Below are 18566 nucleotides of genomic sequence, written 5' to 3'. Positions count from 1 at the left end.
CCTTCCTCTGCGCCGGTGCCCAGTCCAGGCACGGTGTCCAGTCCCACTCCAAAGCAGGAGCCTTCCTCTACGCCGGTGCCCAGTCCAGGCACGGCGTCCAGTCCCGCTCCATGGCCGGAACCCTCCTCTGTGCCGGTGCCCAGTCCAGGCACGGTGTCCATTCCCACTCTATGGCAGGAGCCTTCCTCTGTGCCGGGGCCCAGTCCAGGCACGGCGTCCAGTCCCGCTCCAGGGCCGGAGTCTTCCTCTGTGCCAGTGCCGGTCCAGGCACAGCGTCCAGTCCCAGCTCCATGGCTGGAGCCTTCCTCTGTGCCGATCCCGAGTCCAGGCACGGCGTCCAAACCAGCTCCATGGCTGGAGCCCTCCTCTGCGCCGGTGCCCAGTCCAGGCACAGCATCCAGTCCCGCTCCAAGGCGGAGCCTTCTTCTGCGCCGGTGCCCAGTCCAGGTATGGTGGCCAAACCAGCTCCATGGCCGGAGCCTTCCTCTGCGCCGATGCCCAGTCCAGGCACGGTGGCCAACCCATCTCCATGGCCGGAGCCTTCCTCTGCGCCAGTGCCCAGTCCAGGCATGGCGTCCAGTCCCAGCTCCATGGCCGGAGCCTTCCTCTGCACCGGTGCCCAGTCCAGGCACGGCGTCCAAACCAGCTCCATGGCCGGAGCCCTCCTCTGCGCCGGTGCCCAGTCCAGGCACAGCGTCCAGTCCCGCTCCAAGGCGGAGCCTTCTTCTGTGCCGGTGCCCAGTCCAGGCACGGTGGCCAACCCAGCTCCATGGCCGGAGCCTTCCTCTGCACCAGTGCCCAGTCCAGGCACGGCATCCAGTACCGCTCCAAGGCCGGAGCCTTCCTCTGCGCCGATGCCCAGTCCAGGCACAGCGTTCAGCCTGGCGCCATGGCCGGATCCGAGGTCTGGGCGGGGGCTTCGACCCGCACCGGAGCCGACACCGACACTAGCCTCTATGGGCTAGGTAGGACGCTTGCGTCCCACCTACGTAACAGCCACTTGCAGCCTGTGGCGCGATTTTCAAAACCTTAAAAATCCTATTACTTCAATTTCTCAAACATATGACTATTTTACAGCTATTTAAAGACAAGACTCTCGTTAATCTAACAACACTGTCCGATTTCAAAAAGGCTTTACAACGAAAGCAAAACATTAGATTATGTCAGCAGAGTACCAAGCCAGAAATAATCAGACACCCATTTTTCAAGCCAGCATATAATGTCACCAAAACCCAGAAGACAGCTAAATGCAGCACTCACCTTTGATGATCTTCATCAGATGACAACCCTAGGACATTATGTTATACAATACATGCATGTTTTGTTCAATCAAGTTCATATTTATATCAAAAACCAGCTTTTTACATTAGCATGTGACGTTCAGAACTAGCATACCCCCGCAAACTTCCGGGGAATTCGCTAACATTTTACTAAATTACTCACGATAAACGTTCACAAAAAGCATAACAATTATTTTAAGAATTATAGATACAGACCTCCTCTATGCACTCGATATGTCCGATTTTAAAATAGCTTTTTGGTGAAAGCACATTTTGCAATATTCTAAGTACATAGCCCAGGCATCACGGGCTCGCTATTTAGACACCCGGCAAGTTTAGCACTCACCATAATCATATTTACTATTATAAAAGTTTGATTACCTTTTGTTGTCTTCGTCAGAATGCACACCCAGGACTGCTACTTCAATAACAAATGTTGGTTTGGTCCAAAATAATCCATCGTTATATCCGAATAGCGGCGTTTTGTTCGTGCGTTCCAGACACTATCCGAAATGGTAAAGAAGTGTCGCGCGCATGGCGCAATTCGTGACAATAAAATTCTAAATATTCCATTACCGTACTTCGAAGCATGTCAACCGCTGTTTAAAATACATTTTTACGCCATTTTTCTCGTAGAAAAGCGATAATATTCCGACAGGGAATCTCCTTTTCGGCAAACAGAGGAAAAAAATCACAAAGGCGGGGGCGGTCGGGTCACGCGCATAAGCCCAGAGTCCCTTGATCGGCCACTTGAGAAAGGCGATAATGTGTTTCAGCCTGGGGCTGGAATGACGACATTCTGTTTTTTCCCGGGCTCTGAGCGCCTATGGACGACGTGGGAAGTGTCACGTTAGAGCAGAGATCCTTAGTAAAAGAAAGAGATGGAAAAGAAGTTCAAGAAATGGTCAGACAGGCCACTTCCTGTAAAGGAATCTCTCAGGTTTTGACCTGCCATTTTAGTTCTGTTATACTCACAGACACCATTCAAACAGTTTTAGAAACTTTAGGGTGTTTTCTATCCATATGTAATAAGTATATGCATATTCTAGTTACTGGGTAGGAGTGGTAACCAGATTAAATCGGGTATGTTTTTTATCCAGCCGTGTCAATACTGCCCCCTAGCCCTAACAGGCTAGGCACCCCCTACCCTCCCCATTTGTTTTCAGGTTTTGCGGCCAGAGTTCGCACCCTTGGAGGGGGGGTACGGTCACGCCCTGACCATAGAGAGCCCTTGGTTCTCTATGGTGTTTAGGTCAGAGCGTGACTAGGGGGGTGTTCTAGTCATTGTATTTCTATGTTGGTGAGTTGTATGGTTCCCAATTAGAGGCAGCTGGTAATCGTTGCCTCTAATTGGGGATCATATTTAAGTAGCCTGTTTCCCACCTGTGTTTTGAAGGATATTGTTTTGAGTGAGTGCATGCAGCACTATGGTACTTCACGGTCATTGTTTGTTTCTTGGTTTGTTTAAGTTTCACTAAAATAAAGATGTGGAACTCCAATCACGCTGCTCCTTGGTCCGTCTCTCCTCACGATCGTGACAGCCAATTGCCCACCTGAAACCCTGCTTAACGATTCCCCCCTATTTAGGGAAGAGGGAAGCCAACCATCGCTATCCACACATACAGTAAATCTCAAGGAAGTTCTTCAATTTAAACAATAACAGTGAGGTAAGCTTCCAAACCCACTGCGGTAGTGTCTCCTTCTCATTCACCTAGCTTTAAGTTACCGTAATTTCCGGACTATTGAGTGCACCTGAATATAAGCCGCACCCACTGAATTTAAAAATAAATCATATTTTGAACATAAATAAGCCGCAGGTGCCTACCGGTACATTGAAACAAATTCACTTTACACAGGCTTTAACGAAACACGGCTTGTAACAAAAATAAATAGGCTTTAACGAAACACGGCTTGTAACAAAAAATAAATAGGCTTTAATGAAACACGGCTTGTCATCGACTCATTAAGACCAAGCTCCCGTGCAGCAGCTCTATTTCCTTTTCCAACAGCCAGATCAATCGCCTTCAACTTGAAAGCTGCATCATATGCATTTCTCCGTGTCTTTGCCATGATGAGGGTGACAAAATGACTACCGTAATCAGAATGATGGGAAGTTTGAGAGCGCTCGATTTAATCTAAACAGTAAACAAAAAAGTTGTTTGACCTTAACCCGTTCGGCAATTTCATTGGTCTAATGAAAGCTTCATGCCGGCAAAAAACTGAGCACGTCACAGAATGTGTTTTTTTGGAGAAAAAAAAAATTGAAAGCGGGAAAAATCCATATATTAGCCGCGTCATTGTTTAAGCCGCGAGGTTCAAAGCCTGGGAAAAAAGTTGCGGCTTATAGTCTGGAAATTACGGTAGATCAGTAGCCCTGGCCCTCCTCGTCCTATAGTCAGTTTCATAGCATTTAAGTCATTTATTTAGCAGACGCTCTTATCCAGAGCGACTTACAAATTGGTGCATTCACCTTATAATATCCAGTGGAACAACCACTTTACAATAGTGCATCTAAATCTTTTAAGGGGGGGGTTAGAAGGATTACTTTATCCTATCCCAGGTATTCCTTGAAGAGGTGGGGTTTCAGGTGTCTCCGGAAGGTGGTGATTGACTCCGCTGTCCTGGCGTCGTGAGGGAGCTTGTTCCACCATTGGGGTGCCAGAGCAGCGAACAGTTTTGACTGGGCTGAGCGGGAACTGTGCTTCCTCAGAGGTAGGGAGGCGAGCAGGCCAGAGGTGGATGAACGGAGTGCCCTTGTTTGGGTGTAGGGCCTGATCAGAGCCTGAATGTACGGAGGTGCCGTTCCCCTCACAGCTCCGTGAGGCAAGCACCATGGTCTTGTAGCGGATGCGAGCTTCGACTGGAAGCCAGTGGAGAGAGCGGAGGAGCGGGGTGACGTGAGAGAACTTGGGAAGGTTGAACACCAGACGGGCTGCGGCGTTCTGGATGAGTTGTAGGGGTTTAATGGCACAGGCAGGGAGCCCAGCCAACAGCGAGTTGCAATAATCCAGACGGGAGATGACAAGTGCCTGGATTAGGACCTGCGCCGCTTCCTGTGTGAGGCAGGGTCGTACTCTGCGAATGTTGTAGAGCATGAACCTACAGGATCGGGTCACCGCCTTGATGTTGGTGGAGAACGACAGGGTGTTGTCCAGGGTCACGCCAAGGCTCTTAGCACTCTGGGAGGAGGACACAAGGGAGTTGTCAACCGTGATGGCGAGATCATGGAACGGGCAGTCCTTCCCCGGGAGGAAGAGCAGCTCCGTCTTGCCGAGGTTCAGCTTGAGGTGGTGATCCGTCATCCACACTGATATGTCTGCCAGACATGCAGAGATGCGATTCGCCACCTGGTTGTCAGAAGGGGGAAAGGAGAAGATTAATTGTGTGTCATCTGCATAGCAATGATATGAGAGACCATGTGAGGATATGACAGAGCCAAGTGACTTGGTGTATAGTGAGAATAGGAGTGGGCCAAGAACAGAGCCCTGGGGGACACCAGTGGTGAGAGCACGTGGTGCGGAGACAGATTCTCGCCACGCCACCTAGTAGGAGCGACCTGTCAGGTAGGACGCAATCCAAGCGTGGGTGGCGCCGGAGATAACCAGCTCGGAGAGGGTGGAGAGGAGGATCTGATGGTTCACGGTATCAAAGGCAGCAGATAGGTCTAGAAGGATGAGAGCAGAGGAGAGAGAGTTAGCTTTAGCAGTGCGGAGAGCCTCCGTGACACAGAGAAGAGCAGTCTCAGTTGAATGCCCAGTCTTGAAACCTGACTGATTAGGATCAAGAAGGTCATTCTGAGAGAGATAGCAAGAGAGCTGGCCAAGGACGGCGCGTTCAAGAGTTTTGGAGAGAAAGGAAAGAAGGGATACTGGTCTGTAGTTGTTGACATCGGAGGGATCGAGTGTAGGTTTTTTCAGAAGGGGTGCAACTCTCGCTCTCTTGAAGACGGAAGGGACGTAGCCAGCGGTCAAGGATGAGTTGATGAGCGAGGTGAGGTAGGGGAGAAGGTCTCCGGAAATGGTCTGGAGAAGAGAGGAGGGGATAGGGTCAAGTGGGCAGGTTGTTGGGCGGCCGGCCGTCACAAGACGCGAGATTTCATCTGGAGAGAGAGGGAAGAAAGAGGTCAAAGCACAGGGTAGGGCAGTGTGAGCAGGACCAGCAGTGTCGTTTGACTTAGCAAACGAGGATCGGATGTCGTCAACCTTCTTTTCAAAGTGGTTGACGAAGTCATCCGCAGAGAGGGAGGGGGGGGGGGGAGGAGAATTCAGGAGGGAGGAGAAGGTAGCAAAGAGCTTCCTAGGGTTAGAGGCAGATGCTTGGAGTTTAGAGTGGTAGAAAGTGGCTTTAGCAGCAGAGACAGAAGAGGAAAATGTAGAGAGGAGGGAGTGAAAGGATGCCAGGTCCGCAGGGAGGCAAGTTTTCCTCCATTTCCGCTCGGCTGCCCGGAGCCCTGTTCTGTGAGCTCGCAGTGAGTCGTCGAGCAACGGAGCAGGAGGGGAGGACCGAGCCGGCCTGGAGGATAGGGGACAGAGGAAATCAAAGGATGCAGAGAGGGAGGAGAGGAGGGTTGAGGAGGCAGAATCAGGAGATAGGTTGGAGAAGGTTTGAGCAGAGGGAAGAGATGATAGGATGGAAGAGGAGAGAGTAGCGGGAGAGAGAGAGCGAAGGTTGGGACGGCGCAATACCATCCGAGTAGGGGCAGAGTGAGAAGTGTTGGATGAGAGCGAGAGGGAAAAGGATACAAGGTAGTGGTCGGAGACTTGGAGGGGAGTTGCAATGAGATTAGTGGAAGAACAGCATCTAGTAAAGATGAGGTCAAGCGTATTGCCTGCCTTGTGAGTAGGGGGGGAAGGTGAGAGGGTGAGGTCGAAAGAGGAGAGGAGTGGAAAGAAGGAGGCAGAGAGGAATGAGTCGAAGGTAGACGTGGGGAGGTTAACCTCTCTAGGCTAGGCGGGACGAATTCGTCCCACCTACGTAACAGCCACGGCTATCCTGTGGCGCGATTTTCAAAACCTTAAAAATCCTATTACTTCAATTTCTCAAACATATGACTATTTTACAGCCATTTAAAGATAAGACTCTCGTTAATCTAACCACACTGTCCGATTTCAAAAAGGCTTTACAACGAAAGCAAAACATTAGATTATGTCAGCAGAGTACCAAGCCAGAAATAATCAGACACCCATTTTTCAAGCCAGCATATAATGTCACCAAAACCCAGAAGACAGCTAAATGCAGCACTCACCTTTGATGATCTTCATCAGATGACAACCCTAGGACATTATGTTATACAATACATGCATGTTTTGTTCAATCAAGTTCATATTTATATCAAAAAACAGCTTTTTACATTAGCATGTGACGTTCAGAACTAGCATACCCCCGCAAACTTCCGGGGAATTCTCTAACATTTTACTAAATTACTCACGATAAACGTTCACAAAAAGCATAACAATTATTTTAAGAATTATAAATACAGACCTCCTCTATGCACTCGATATGTCCGATTTTAAAATAGCTTTTTGGTGAAAGCACATTTTGCAATATTCTAAGTACATAGCCCAGGCATCACGGGCTCGCTATTTAGACACCCGGCAAGTTTAGCACTCACCATAATCATATTTACTATTATAAAAATTGTATTACCTTTTGTTGTCTTCGTCAGAATACACACCCAGGACAGCTACTTCAATAACAAATGTTGGTTTGGTCCAAAATAATCCATCGTTATATCCGAATAGCGGCGATTTGTTCGTGCGTTCCAGACACTATCCGAAATAGTAAAGAAGTGTCACGCGCTTGGCGCAATTCGTGACAATAAAATTCTAAGTATTACATTACCGTACTTCGAAGCATGTCAACCGCTGTTTAAAATCAATTTTTACGACATTTTTCTCGTAGAAAAGCGATAATATTCCGACAGGGAATCTCCTTTTCGGCAAACAGAGGAAAAAATCCCAAAGGCGGGGGCGGTCGGGGTCACGCGCATAAGCTAGTGTCTCTTGATCGGCCACTTGAGAAAGGCGATAATGTGTTTCAGCCTGTGGCTGGAATGACGACATTCTGTTTTTTCCCGGGCTCCGAGCGCCTATGGACGACGTGGGAAGTGTCACGTTAGAGCAGAGATCCTTAGTAAATGATAGAGATGGAAAAGAAGTTCAACAAATGGTCAGACAGGCCACTTCCTGTAAAGGAATCTCTCAGGTTTTGACCTGCCATTTGAGTTCTGTTATACTCACAGACACCATTCAAACAGTTTTAGAAAATTTAGGGTGTTTTCTATCCATATGTAATAAGTATATGCATATTCTAGTTACTGAGTAGGAGTGGTAACCAGATTAAATCGGGTATGTTTTTTATCCAGCCGTGTCAATGCTGCCCCCTAGCCCTAACAGGTTAAAGTCACCCAGAACTGTGAGAGGTGAGCCATCCTCAGGAAAGGAACTTATCAAGGCGTCAAGCTCATTGATGAACTCTCCAAGGGAACCTGGAGGGCGATAAATGATAAGGATGTTAAGCTTGAAAGGGCTGGTAACTGTGACAGCATGGAATTCAAATGAGGAGATAGACAGATGGGTCAGGGGAGAAAGAGAGAATGTCCACTTGGGAGAGATGAGGATTCCAGTGCCACCACCCCGCTGGCTCAATGCTCTAGGGGTATGCGAGAACACGTAGTCAGACGAGGAGAGAGCAGTAGGAGTAGCAGTGTTATCTGTGGTAATCCATGTTTCCGTCAGCGCCAGGAAGTCTAGGGACTGGAGGGTAGCATAGACTGAGATGAACTCAGCCTTGTTGGCCGCAGACCGGCAGTTCCAGAGGCTGCCGGAGACCTGGAACTCCATGTGGGTCGTGGGCGCTGGGACCACCAGGTTAGAGTGGCAGCGGCCACGCGGTGTGGAGCGTTTGTATGGCCTGTGCAGAGGAGAGAGAACAGGGATAGACAGACACATAGTAGACAAGCTACAGAAGAGGCTACGCTAATGCAAAGGAGATTGGAATGACAAGTGGACTACACGTCTCGAATGTTCAGGAAGTTAAGCTTACGTTGCAAAAATCTTATTGACTAAAATGATACAGTACTGCTGGCTGGTGGAGTAGGCTAGCTAGCAGTGGCTGCGTTGTTGACTTTGAACGTATAGCTGGCTAGGTAACCTCGGTAGTTTCAGTACTACACCTTGTCATGATACAAAGCAACTTTGTAGCTAGCTAGCTAACATAACACTAATCAAGACGTTCCTTGTAGTGTATTTAGTTTCAACAATGCTGCGCGTCGGTAATAGTTGGCTGGGTTAGGAAAAATGGCGTCGCGGGGGACGGAAATAGCTGGCTAGCTAACCTCGATGGCTGGCTAGCTAACAATTATCAAGCTATGACAAAGACAACTAAGTAGCTAGCTAGGTAACACTGCACTAGTCAAATCGTTCCGTTGTATAGTATTAGTATCTACAGCGCTGCTAGTCGGTAACGGTTGGCTAGCTGGCAGTGGGTTAATGATGACTAGGTGTGTTGAGTAAGTCTGGCGCCGCGTCGCGGGCTGGCTGGCTCACCTCGATAATACTCAAACTCAAACTACACAATTATCTTAGATACAGAGACAGCAAAGACAACTATGTAGCTGGCTAACTAACACTAACACCACACTAATCAAGTCGTTACGATGTAATAGTTTCTGCAGTGCTGTTAGTCGGTAGAAGTTGGCTAGCTAGCAGTGATGACTAGCTAGCTAGCAGCTAGCAGTGTTGACTACGTTAGGAGGACGAAGATAGCTAGCCTCGATAATTACTCAGTTACTCTAAACTACACAATTATCTTTGATACAAAGACGGCTATGTAGCTAGCTAAGAAGAATTGCTCAGATCAAACAAATCAAGCCGTTGTAATGTAGTGAAGTGTAATATTACCTGTGGAGCGAAGCGTGGTGCGGCTGCTCGCTCCAAACCGGAAGCCAGGCACTAGGCACCAAGACAATCTCAGCCCAGTCTTTGCTTTATGTAACGTAATTTCACAGTTCATTAGAGGCCTAGACCCACTCTTCTGAACTGGTTTGAGTACAGGCACTGTACTTAGTGCCCATTGGCCATTGACTGCATTGGTCAGTTCAACAAATATATTGAATTGCAATATTCAATGAGCTGGACTTGTCTTTATGAATACAGTATGTGTCCTTAAGTGATTGTAGATGCTTAAATTATAGTTTCAAATGACATGGGTCACAAATGCTATTTGTCTTAAGTCTTCTGTACGCAAAAGTAATAAACAAATAAATAAATGACATCATTATAATGAAAATATATTAGGCTTTTAAAGGAATGAATTCAGCAGCAACCGCAGGGGTGCTAACATGTAGTTTTAATATGTGTATCTTCACCGCTGAAGCTTTAATAATTATAATTAAATGTTCAGGCACTCATAACGGTTAGATCTAAGCAAATATAATTCAGATCAAAAACAAGAGAACATATTTGTGTGTATGTGCATCTGTGTGTGCATGCATGTGTGTGTCTAGGTATACTTTCTTTTAGTAAATGTCATTTTACCACCTGCTGCTGCTGGGTTGCAGATGATACACAGCAGGTCTGAGGATCAAATGAACTAATTCAGGATACACTGAACCAGCTTATTCTTTTGCATTACCCTTTGACCTGCTGGTATTTTCCTCTCCTGCAAAAGGCACAGAGCACAGTCACTGGTACTCTGCAGAGGTTTTGCTCTCCCCTCTCCCCACTTACCCCCTTCCCCCTTTGTGTGTAGAGAGGGCCATTTTGATTGGTCTCACCTCCATCAAAACAGAGACGCTTGGCTTCTGTGAGGCGCCGCCATTTCAATTCATTTCAAAATCTTCTCCACTTAATGTCCTTGTGTCCAACCCTCCCTCAGTCCTAGTGATGTCCCCCTGATTACTGCCTATCATATCTCCGCTACCTTCTCATCATATTTTTCCAGATTATTAACTGGAAAGTGGCTGTGCAACTCTCACTTGATAAAATATCCCATTAACCTTGTGGGATTGAGAGTGCTTATTGTTTCTTGCTTTAGGTGTTAGGGAGCAATTGCTTCATTAGGCAATGCAGGACGATAAACAGGAGCGGGGCATCATGCAATCCCAGAGAAGCATGTGGGCTGGGTAATTCAGTGAGCAAAAGGTCTGTCAACCATTTACCTCCCTGTATGGTTAACTTCTCTTTTAATAGACTGCAGGACATGAAAGGAAAACTCTCCCTTTGAATTAATAATGAAAGTCTGATTGATCTAGAGAGTGGAGCACATCTTACATGGCACTGACACAACAAAACACTACTCGTCTGACGTCTACCCAGGTGCTCTGGTTGGCTTGTGTAAACCTCTGCCTTTAAACTCCAAGGCTTAAAAGGGCTGTTTACAAAATGCTTTTAAAAAGGCAGCAGAAGAATGGGACTTGCTGATTCTTAGAAATACAGACATGGTTTGTGAAAGAGAGTATAGTGTATGGGCAGCCACTATTTGAAAAGTTGTTGTTCACTTCTTTCGACCACCCTTATCTATGGGTTCACTTGAGGCTTACATCTCCACATCTTTCCTTTAGATTATTCACTCAAACACCACAGGCAAACTGTAACGTAATGAAGTAAGTAGAAAAGCAGAATTTTGAAAACGGTTTTAAAATCCCTGTAGCTTTTAGGACTAGCAGCATTAGAACTACTTTACTGTTAGGTCCAATTTTTGAGAAGCTTAATAAAGTAGGGATGTTAATTCAGAAGTGAAAAAAGTATCCCTACATTCCTTGCTTCCTGATCAAAGCACTCAAATGGGTTTATGCCATTACACTAATTTGTTTTTGTTCAGAAAACCAACTAGAACCTTACACGCCCCTCTCCTCATACCCTCTCATTGAGGCTTATCAGAGCATTATGGGAAGGCAGTAATTACATGCACCCATACTAAAGGAGTTCTCAAATATTCTGTCTAATTTGAATTAATCTGTGCGACTACTACTCAAGCAAGTAAACACAGATGCCCTTTCCGTGAGTAAAGCTATGTAAACTGGAAATATGGTCCAGTGACTGGCGGTGTCCACAGGTATCACTGTATCATAAACAGAGAGGGAATGGTTGGAGTAATGAAGCGTGTCTAACTGTTCATGACAGAGGCTGTCTGCTGCCACATCTCATCTGTTCAACCAGCAGAGAGTGTTCGTTCTAAAGCATTAACGCACATTGTAACACTATTACTCTAAAACTATTACTCCCATCTTCTCCACCTCTAAACGTAATCCTAAAGGACCTGTCAGCTGGCAGAGAGGTAAAGAAGATGTGTTGTATCCCCAACGGATCTCAGACATCAATAGTCTGGCGGAGGCCCAATAATATGTTGTACAAAGAGCTACCAACACTTCATAAGGAAGGTGTTCCAGTATTACACAGGGAAAACAGTATTTCCAGTAATTTTATCAAAATTGTTTTGATTCATTAAGGAACTACTGAACAGTCTATGTCATAATAAAGTCAAACTAATTAAGGGGAATGGCATTTAAAAAAATGTAAGATTACAGGTTTAATGATTTTGGTTATTACCAGCAGGACACAGGTACTATTCGTTATGGGTGTGTACGGGTGGCGAAGTCAGGTGCAGGAGAGCAGAGTGCAGTAAACAGGCACACTTTAATTCTGGTCCAAAAATGACAGCACATAAGAACAATAACGTGCCAAAAACACGGAACATAGCAAAAGTATAGCGCCTGACAATATCCACATAACAATAAACAATTACACACAAAGACATGGAGGGGAACAGAGGACTAAATACATGCAGTGATTATGGAATGAAAACCAGGTGTGTAATGGAACAAGACAAAACAAATGGATATATGAGAAATGGAGCGGTGATGGCTAGAAAGCCGGTGACGTCGATCGCCGTCCGAACAAGGAAAGGAGCCGACTTCTGGAAGTGGAAGTCGTGACATTGCCCCCCCTTGACGCACGGCTCCAGCGGCGCGCCGACACCGGCCTCGGGGACGACCTGGAGGGCGAGGCGCAGGGCGATCTGGCTGGCTACGGTGAAACTCCCGCAGCAGTTCGGGGTCCAAAACATCCGCAACTGGAACCCAGCACTTCTCCTCCGGACCGTACCCCTACCACTCCACAAGGTACTGAAGGCCCCCTGCCCGACGCCTCGAATCCAGGATGGAACAAACGGAGTACGCCGGGGCCCCCTCAATGTCCAGAGGGGTCGGAGGGATCTCCCACACCTCAGATTCCTGGAGCGAACCAGCCACCACCGGCTTGAAGAGAGACACATGGAACAAGGAGTTAATACGGTAATCAGAGGGAAGCTGTAATCTGTAACACACCTCGTTCACCCTCCTCAGGACTTTGAATGGCCCCACAAATCGCGGACCCAGCTTCTGGAAGGGCAGGCGGAGGGGCAGGTTTCGGATCGAGAGCCAGACCCGGTCCCCCGGTGCGAACATCGGGGTCTCACTGCGATGACGGTCCGCGCTGTTCTTTTGGCGAAGCGCAGCTCGCTGGAGGTGAACATGGGCGGCCTCCCATGTCTCCTCCGCGTGCCTGAACCAGTCGTCCACCGCAGGAGCCTCGGTCTGACCCTGATGTCACGGCGCCAGAACGGCTGGTACCCCAATACGCACTGAAAGGGGGAGAGGTTAGTTTAGGAGTGGCGAAGCGAGTTCTGCGCCATCTCGGCCCAGGGCACGAACGCCGCTCACTCCCCCGGCCGGTCCTGGCAATAGGACTGCAGAAACCTGCCCACATCCTGGTTGACTCTCTCTACCTGCCCGTTACTCTTGGGGTGAAAATCCGAGGCAAGGCTGATCGAGACCCCCAGACGTTCCATGAACACCTTCCAGACTCTCTAATTGAATTGGGGACCCCGATCAGACACTGTATCCTCAGGCACCCCGTAGTGCCGGAAGACGTGAGTGAACAGGGCTTCGGCAGTCTGTAGGGCCGTAGGAAGACCGGGCAGAGGGAGGAGACGACAGGACTTAGAGAAACAATCCGCAACGACCAGGATAGTAGTGTTTCCCTGTGAAAGAGGTAGATCAGTTAAAAAATCCACAGACAGGTGTGACCAAGGTCGTTGTGGAACGGGTAAGGAGTGAAGCTTACATCTGGGCAGGTGTCTCGGAGCCTTACACTGGGCACACACCGAGCAGGAGGAAACATAAACCCTCACGTCCCTAGCCAAGGTGGGTCACCAGTACTTCCCAGTCAGACAGCGCACCGTCCGACCGATCCCCGGATGACTAGAGGAGGGTGACGTGTGGGCCCAATAGATCAACTGGTCATGGACAGCAGACGGAACGTACATACGCCCGACAGGACACTGGAGGGGAGCAGGCTCTGTACGCAACGCCTGCTCAATGTCCTCGTCCAGCTCCCACACGACCGGCGCTACCAGGCAAGAGGCCGGGAGTATGGAAGTCTGATCCATGGGCCGCTCCTCTGTGTCATACAGTCGGGACAGTGCATCTGCCTTCGTATTCTGGGAACCTGGTCTGTAGGACAGGGTAAACACAAAACGGGTAAAGAACATGGCCCACCTTGCCTGACAAGGATTCAGTCTCCTCGCTGCCCGGATGTACTCCAGGTTCCGGTGGTCAGTCCAGATGAGAAAAGGGTGTTTAGCCTCCTCAAGCCAATGTCCCCACGCCTTCAACGCTTTAACCACAGCCAACAGCTCCCGGTCCCCCACATCATAGTTACGCTCCGCTGGGTTGAGCTTCTTCGAGAAGAAAGCACAGGGGCGGAGTGTTGGTGGCGTACCCGAGCGCTGTGAGAGCACGGCTCCTATCCCAGCCTCGGACGCGTCCACCTCCACTATGAACGCCAAAGAGTGATCCGGATGGGCCAGCACAGGAGCCGAAGTAAACAGAGCTCTTAGCTGCCCAAAAGCCCCGTCCGCCTCAGCCGACCACTGTAACCGTACGGGACCCCCCTTCAGCAGTGAAGTAATGGGAGCAGCCACCTGGGAAGGGAGAGACGCATCCCACTGGGACTGGTTCCGGACAGGACAGGTAGAGGTAACCCTGGTTGCGCTGGTCGAGGCACTAGGGAGACTTCCTGTCTCTCCCAGCGGTCCATAGTCTGGACAACGCGATCCATCATGGCACCAAGATGATGTAACATAGCAGAATGTTCCAGGACGCGCTCCTCGACTCCTCTAACCGGGGTCCCTGCTCCTGCTGACTCCATGGTTCGGTGTGTAATTCTGCTATGGGTGTGTACGGGAGGCGAAGTCAGGTGCAGGAGAGCAGAGTGTAGTAAACAGGCGCACTTTTATTCCGGTCCAAAAATGACAGCACATAAGAACAAAAACGTGCCAAAAACACGGAACATAGCAAAAGTATAGCGCCTGACAATATCCACATAACAATAAACAATTACACACAAAGACATGGAGGGGAACAGAGGACTAAATACATGCAGTGATTATGGAATGAAAACCAGGTGTGTAATGGAACAAGACAAACAAATGGATATATGAGAAGTGGAGCGGCAATGGCTAGAAAGCCGGTGACGTGGATCGACGAATGCCGCCCAAACAAGGAGAGGAGCCGACTTCGGTGGAAGTCGTGACACTATTAATCAGTTCAGATGTGTTTCATGGTCTAAACTGTCCTTTAAACTGGTAGGGTTCTGTTTACTTGGATGGTTTCAACTTAGTAACCCACACAGTCAGGAAATTGTCTTGAAACGTCCTAGTGCAATACGTCTGCAGTTGAAATCACTTTTCCAGGTTCAAATCCTCATTGTTTCTGTGGGAGCCTGTGTCTGCTGCTTCAGGCTTAGAGCAATACATAGAACACAAGCAACAAACGCAGAGCTCAGGGCTTTCTTTATAATCCAGCCTAGCCACTTTCAGCCATGTTAGGATCGGAGAGCAGAGCTACGTTGGTGTCTTGGTCTAGGTGTATTACTGTCTCAACACATGTAAAGGCCTGGATCATGGGCAGTCCTTCATTCATAGGTTAACTACATGAAGATGTGAGTCTGGAAACTTTCATAGAGCGTTTGAAAAATCATTTAGCTATTAATAATTCAGCTTCATACGATCAATTTAGAGAAGGGAATGTTATAGAGCAGCAATCTGGGAGTACATGTGTCTATGGAATTTAGAAGGAATTCCTTTGAGGAGTGCACAATGTTCTCTAAGGATCTGATCGTTGTTTGACAAGAAAATGTATTTGTTTCTGTTGGTGTGTAGTTCATTTTGGAGAATTCCGATCTGGAAATGTACAGATTCGTATTTAAGAATAGGCCAACAAACCAAACATTACAAGAGCAATAGTTTCTGCTCAGTAGTGTTTCTGATCACATCCACACTTGCTTCAAATACTGTATCAATGTATCAATCCATTGATGCATGATGATGTATTTCTGTTGACGCATGCAGTCCTTTTTAATTAGTCCACTCAGACTAATACAGTGTAGATATCGAAGGCAGAGGGACTAGAAGTTGACGTTTGAACATGGAAATATGAACATGAAATATGAAAAAGACGGCATTTGGATAGGTCACAACCTGAACAGAAAATCACTTCATTAGGAAAGTCAAAGAATAGCTGTGTGAAAGACAGGTTTTTGGGGAATAAATCAATCAAGATAATGTAATGTCATAGAATCCTATCATTAGTGAAGATCTAGTGAGGGCCTGTCCAGACTTCACATCCTGCCACTGTTTGACTGACGTAAACTAGGCCTGAGGGTGACAAAGTAGTGCCAGATGAAGTAGCAGAATTCAAATCAGTACTGGTGATGAATGTTAAAGGTTTTCATCCAGAGAAGTATGTACAGTACTGCATGTTGTTAAAAAGTCATGATTGTTGTTGACATACTGAAAGCTTGACACAGTCTTTGTCTGTCCGTTTTTAATTGGAAGTATGGCTTTGAATGTGTCTTCAGAAAATCTACTCTTGACTTTCGTGACACTGAAAATGATCTGAGCAACAACAACTGTTTGGCATGATCTAATTAATGATGCTATTTCTGGCGTGTTACATATTAAAACTATAATAATTCATGACTAAGTAAATCTTAGCCCACTGGTGCACATGGAGACATCCCTTGGTAAATAAATGGATAAAGTTTTAAAGAAGGATTAGGAAATGCCAGATGCATTCGCTGACGTCAGCACTTTACTTTCTCGAGCCCTACAGCGGCATCATAACCACATCATGGAGAGGAGAAAAGGCCTGCTGCAATTCCCTGTACAGAGAGGAAGTTTTAGAAATGATATAAGCTCCACAAATTGATGACTAGCAAGATCACTGACACAGAACTTCAAAGCGAGCTGGATTCAGGTCACCTGTGAGACAGTATTTGCATTAGAACCTCCTGGTTAGAGAGGGACGTACTGATCTGCATCATTTAGCTCTGTGCGTTTGTCATGTTCCCTCTATGTGACTGTAGCATAACGTCTTTCAAAAAGGAAAGCACCACACCGATCACCACTGAGACTGAATCAGTAGCAGTAACACCTAGAGATCACGTTTGCGACTAGTCTCATTAGCTTTGTTTTTCAAATTCAGTGACCAAGCCTTGCTCATGTTTGCAGATTACATTTGTGTACCGTATGCAAACTCGTTTGTTTGCACTGATGGCTATCCGTCGCTTATGTACACGGCTTACAACACTGCTCCAGGGAGCTGCTGGACCCAACAGGTTATAGTTAGCATTCCTTTCCAGAGGAGACATTCACAGAGAAGGAAAGGAAGTTGTAATTTTAGTGAAGCAGTTCTGAAGTGCAGCAGTGCAATTAGCATGACAGGATGCTTTAATTCATGACTTCATGCTGTATGACAGCAAGTTGAGTGTTTCCTTCCTCATGTGTGACTCCAACCCAGACCTAATATGCAAAGTATGTAGAACGTATCTCATCTAGAAAATGTTGGCTGCAGTAAGAGTGGACAAAGGCATGAATAACATGGGGGGGATGAACAGACTATCTAGTCAATGATAACCATCTTTTTACTCAGGTAAGTGTTTTAGAGTGGTATACTGTTGTTCTTTTCACTCACTGGAGTGTTACAGAGTGGTACAGTGTTGCTATCACTCTAGCAGATATCATAACACTATGTTTCAGCTACTACTTGACAACATGCAGGCAAAGTTTGCTTGGGAAGCTACACTCTTAGAAAAAAAAGGGTTCCAAAAGGGTTATTTTTGGTTCCAAGTGGAACCAATTTGGGTTCCATGTAGAACTCTCTGTAGAACGACTTTTACATGGAACACAAAAGTGTTCTACCTGAAACAAAAGTGTTCTACCTGTAACCAAAAAGGGTTCTTCGAAGGGTTCTCCTATTGGGACAGTCGAAGAACCTTTTAAGGTTTAAAATAGCAGATTTTTTCTAAGAGTTTAACCAACAAAATCTATCCAATAAGAGCAAGCCACACTTTGTACTCTATCCAATGAGAATATACCATACAAGCTTTCACAGACTGCGAAACAATCTCTATACAAGGTCACAGATTAGTGAAGCCTGTTGAAAACCATTTAAAGTTGTGAATGCTGCGCCAAATTTGTGAAAATAGATTATTTGTCTAAAAACATGAATTTTCCTCGATCTGGGTACTCAGACTTTAGATTGAGAACAGGCCATATACATGCGACTTGGTCATGACCACTGAGCTCTCATGACCTTTGTTTTCACAGTGTTTCTACATTCCAAACACACTCTGTTGTTGTTGGTAGCACTGAGGAAAACACACTAAATCAATCAAGGAACTGGCTTGTGGTTAATCTATATCTGAGCCTGTAAGGTTTCCCTTTTTTCCTCCACTGTTTATATTAGTCCTATGTCCGTCCTCTTTGAACATTCCCCAAACCCACTTCTGAGTGGATTTCTCTCACACAATAGAGTTGATGGAGGTCGTTCCTTTTGAGTGTGAAGTGCAATTTGGTGCGGGAGGAAAATCTATATACAGTATGCAGTAGAGTTGTGGAGAGTAGAATGTTTGATTAGTGAGCCTGTATCTCTGCTGCTGCCTGGACTGCAAGTCCTCATTCCATGGTTATCCCTTCACTACTCAGCCAAGATTGTTGGCCACACACACACACAGACACAAGCTCAGAAGGTGCCAGTAGAGCTGGGGAGAGGGACATGCAGAACAAAGACAGCTTCGGTATGGCATAGCCATGGGACTCCACATTGTGGAAGGCGCGGCTAGTGTTTCATTTCCCACATTACCCAGAGGTCTTAATTAGTTTAGGTTAATAATGCGCTGCCGTAATTGACTAGTCTTTTATCCTCTTCATGTATCATTTTACTGCCTGGAACCAACCTGCAGT

The 18566-nt window shown here is 46.9% G+C and overlaps 1 pseudogene; it reads right to left on the bottom strand.

Moving 5' to 3' along the window:
- Positions 1-12794, bottom strand: part of LOC106612946 (somatolactin-like) — a 96484-nt pseudogene extending 83690 nt beyond the window's left edge.
- Between the last annotated feature and the right edge of the window lie 5772 nt (positions 12795-18566).

Source organism: Salmo salar, chromosome ssa09 (genome assembly GCF_905237065.1).
Source record: "Salmo salar chromosome ssa09, Ssal_v3.1, whole genome shotgun sequence".
Classification (NCBI taxonomy): Eukaryota; Metazoa; Chordata; class Actinopteri; order Salmoniformes; family Salmonidae; genus Salmo; species Salmo salar.
The sequence above is the reverse complement of the archived record's forward strand: the minus strand, read 5'-3'. Positions and strand labels throughout refer to the sequence as shown.